The sequence below is a fragment of the Durio zibethinus genome, chromosome 1 (assembly GCF_047325235.1).
Source record: "Durio zibethinus cultivar Kanyao isolate XHJ-2024 chromosome 1, ASM4732523v1, whole genome shotgun sequence".
NCBI lineage: Eukaryota > Viridiplantae > Streptophyta > Magnoliopsida > Malvales > Malvaceae > Durio > Durio zibethinus.
Window position 1 is genome coordinate 29,381,188 of NC_143162.1, and position 4,520 is coordinate 29,385,707.

Here is a 4,520-nt window from a genome sequence, read left to right on the forward strand (position 1 = left end):
GGGTATAGTGGGTCATCCATTTCTTGTGATGGAGGGTTTTGTTGGATAGTACTTTTTTTTATACCCTTGCCTTTATTCAACTTGTTCAAGGCCTCCAAAATCTTACTCAACTCTCTTTCTAGCTTCTCTTGAGCTTTTTCTATCCTCTCAAGATGATTAAAATTTTCTTATTTCTTTTGTTTGGCTCGAGCCCTGGTATTGTATTGGTGAGTGAGGTTGCTTGGTAGAGCTATTCTTGAACCTTGAGCACTATAATTATAATAAAAAAATGCTATGCTTTATGCATGATATGTTGATGCATGAAATGTACCTTTTCATGAATGAACTATAATATGAAAATGATACATATACAAAATGTTACATATGACAATGAAAATGATGCATGACATGATAATGCAAATGCACAAAGTCAAACAAATAAAATGGTCAGATCACAAATCGTTCTTTCGTATATCCTAACTTCGGATTATATCTATCAATGGGTAGGAAGGGCTCTATCCTAAGGCTAGCCTCTTAAGTGTGAGCTATATATAGGTTTAGGTGATTTTGACCACTAAAGGTTTCCAAATTGTTCCTTACATTATCGTCCATCACAGACTAGTAAGGCAATCCAATCATCACCCATCACAGGCTACCAACGAAAATGATTCAATTTGAGTGAGAGTATTTCACTAGCCATTGTGGAGATTATCATCTCACGAGAGCATAGGTACTTTACTCCCTCCTAAAAGGGACGAAACCCTGGTATAGAGCCCATATAATGCAAAATGCATGTGATAGTGTGTGAAGGAACATATAGGTTTTAAGCCCCAAAAATAAAATAAAAAACAAAAAAAAATGTTAGTAAGCAAGTAATTACAATTTAAAACCATTAGATCAAAAGATAGGATAAATTCAAAAACTATAGCTTGACTCTCTAGCTTCCCCAGTGGAGTCGCCAAATTGTCATAACATATAGATCCAAAAATCTATAGCTAGATTTAACAAATTGATGGAGTTGCCATCAATCTTTTTTACTAGGTGTGATTGGCCACCTAAAGAATCCATCCTCGTAAGAAACTCTTAAGCTTGACTAAGGGTCCTTAAAAAAATAGGTTCGGATCTACTAACCAAAACATAGTTCAAGAGTTTGGTTACATATGAGAAAAGTTATAGCACCCCCATATGCTCATCGGAAGGATGGTACCATATTATTTCAAATTTATCCTAAGGTCTTGAGTCTAATGGTTTCAAATTTTATGTTAAATATTGAAAATAATTTTTAAGATTCTCTATCAATCTGGTAGAACTCTTACAAAAATATTTTTTCACCTCAAGAATTCAAGAATCCCATTTAATATCTTGAAGAAGCTCCGTTGTTAAAAAAATGTTTATTTATTATTCTTTTTTTTATTGAAAATATATCTAATTATTCCATCATTTAGGTCAAATTAGAAATATTTTTTTTTGAAAAAAATTTATATGATAATTATTTTTATTGAAATTTCATTTAAATTATTCCACCATTTGGGATAAATTTAAAGAAAATTTCTCACCCAAAGATTTCTTAAAAATTTACTATTTGAAATTTCTAAGAATCTCATCATTGGATAATTATCAAATATTTTTAACCCAAATTTTATTTTTTTTTTATTTTTTTGGTTTCAAAATAAATATTAATTATTATTATTGAAACTTTATCTAAATTATTCCATCATTTATAATGAATTTAGAAAGAATTTCTCACTTAAAAATTTTATAGAAGTTTTTCATTTGAAATTTTTATAAATTTCATCATTGGATAATTAATTTTTATTTTTATTTTTTTTCAAATTTAATCATGCAAAAATATAAAAAAAACAAACACATAAATACAATACTAAATAACAATAAAAAAAAAAACCAAAAAAAAGATTCGGCTCAGGCTCAAGGGGCTTGGCGCGGCTCCACTTGAGATAAAAACTAAAAAAAAATCGTTGGAATCTCCGGCGATTTCTTCTCTTTCAACTGTTGCACTGATGATGTGCTACTAGCAAGTAGTATACTGCTAAACAATTCTTTTTGAATGTCCACGTCGCGTCTATTAATGCTTTCTATAACCACTTGTGGCAAACCACGACCAGCTGGAGAAATATCAGCAAAATTGTCCATTCCAGGAATTGTTTGAGCCAAAGGCGACTTAAACAGAACATCAAGGATTTTGAATCTATCAGCACTAATTTCAATTGTCTGGCCATCAAGAAGCTCGTACGGGGTCATTGGGACATTTGAATATGCACTTTCGTCATATGGAGTATCAGGAAGTCGACACACACATTCCTTCATATCACTTCTATAACTCTCTGGGAGTAGAGCTTGTAGGATTCTTTGCTTTCCAAGCTTTTCATCAAGCAATCGATAAAACATTCTCCTCCAATAGAAGAAGAGACACTGCTTTTTGAAGAACATAACCGTCCTGTACTGGGGCAACTGAGTCGATCCTCCACCACTATCAACAACGACAGAGGTAGCACGTCCTGATGCAAAAGATGTAAGAACCATATTCTTGGCCAAAAATAAAGCAGGAACTTCATAATATTCGAACATGAATTACGCTGTCCACTCCCTCTGCTGTTGAGTGTTGGAAGATGGCTCCGCAAGTAGCATTGGATGTTCCTTAGGATCAATGAGTAAACACTCCTTGAAAGCATGATCCCATATGCTGGCAAAAATATCCCAATCAATAATAACCCCATCCTTTAGGGGAGACAGCATTTTCAGATGATCGCGTCGAAAACCCAAGGCTTGAGAGCCTACACACAATCTGCGTCTTCCCTTGGGTTTGTTGGAATCAACATTACTGTTGTTAGTCTCAAAATCGTTGTTTTCGTTGTCAACATCGACAGCATCCATCTGATCAATGGACCCCACAACAGAAGGAAACACGGCTTTGGGAGCATCTTCGCTTGCATAACCAGCTTTGCAAGTGTGAGACCCTTGATCTATCACTATAGCCGATACTTCATCCTCTTTGTACATGGCTGCAACTCATAGTGAAAGAAAGCGACACCAGAAGGAATAGAGACGCGCAGAGAAAAAAGAAAAGAGAAGTGCAGCAGCACCAATGCCAGATGTGGTCGCTAGGCAAAAGGAGAAGTGGTTGTCGGCGGCTTGGGGCAGAGACGCTCGACGAAGTGGGAAGTGGGGAAGAAAATTTTCTCTTTTTTTTTTTTTTTTTTGCTTTTGCTTTGTGTGGATATTTATAGGTTCAGAGAATCCTAATCCGAACAGAAATTTCAATTCCTTTCAACATTCAATTTCAGCTCAAATTCAAACATATAATTCCAATCAAACTTAACTTACCATTTTCTTTTTTTTTTTTAGTTCTTTTTTCAGTTTTTCATTTTTTTATTTGTTATTAACAAAAATCAAATGTAGACACCGATTGAGGTGTTTACACAGTGAACCGAAAAAGAAAAAAAGGCAGAAAATAGGGTAGAAGGGGCTGCTAGTGTGAGAAACAGGAGAACGTGCAGGCAAAACAAGAAGAAAAAACGAAAAAAGCAAGCTTAAACGGGCAGCAGAAAAACAAATAAAAAAAAAGCCAAAAGAAAGAAGAAGGATTTGAACAAAATAAACTGATGGAGAAACATGCGAAACAAGGGAAGAAGAAGACCAAAAACAGAAGCATGAAGTAAAAAACTGGGCATGTAGAAGAGGTTTGACAGTAGAAAAACGTGATTCATGAGAAGGGCATAAGAAGACAGAAACAAGAAACCAAAAAATATAGAAGTGAGTGTGAGCGGCGTGGAGGAAAGGACGAAGAGCTGAAAAATACTAGAACAAAAAGACTACTTTTGGTGAAAAATAAACAGGTAATTTTGCTTTAACTTTTCTGAAATAATTTTTATGCATGAAATAGCCTATATGCTTCCCATGCGCATGAAATAATTTATTCTCCTTCTAAATAGAGTTTTTGTGTTTACTAAGCAAAGAAGGAAAAGGTCAACAAAAAGCATAAATTTCTTCAGGCCGCCATAGGAGTTTCGGTTAAAGGTAAAAAAAAAAAAAAAAAAAGGAAAAGAAAAGGTCCCTTTTACATGAAGCTTGTTGCACATTCTGTGCTACTGGTTAAATTCAAAACCTCTTTTTTTTTTTGTTGTGTTGGTAATGTCCCACGTTTATGAGGTTGTCCATGCTTTCATTTTCATCCTATTTCTTTGTTTATTAAACTTACTTGCATGCCGGTTATCGATGGTTCTCGAAGGTGTGGAAGCTTCGTCCTATGTTTGTTGCTCTTTACTGTGCATACGGGTTGTTTGTGAAGATGACATAAATATGCATGATTTATTCTTGATTGTTGGATTCGGTTTATAGCTTGTTTGTTTTCCATAAAGATTATATCTATGTATATTTCGTACCATTCACATTTTTTGTGATGCTTATGTTTAATTATAATTTTAATTTGATACATTTTTTATTTTTATTTTTTTATCGGTCATATTCCTTTGCCTATTGTAATTTTATGCTGTTTAATTTTTTATATTGTAATCTATTCGTGC

General features: G+C 33.9%; 1 pseudogene; it reads right to left on the bottom strand.

Moving 5' to 3' along the window:
* Positions 1 to 1,896: 1,896 nt before the first annotated feature.
* LOC111311212 (actin-related protein 4 pseudogene) lies at positions 1,897 to 4,003 on the bottom strand (annotated as a pseudogene).
* Positions 4,004 to 4,520: the final 517 nt, after the last annotated feature.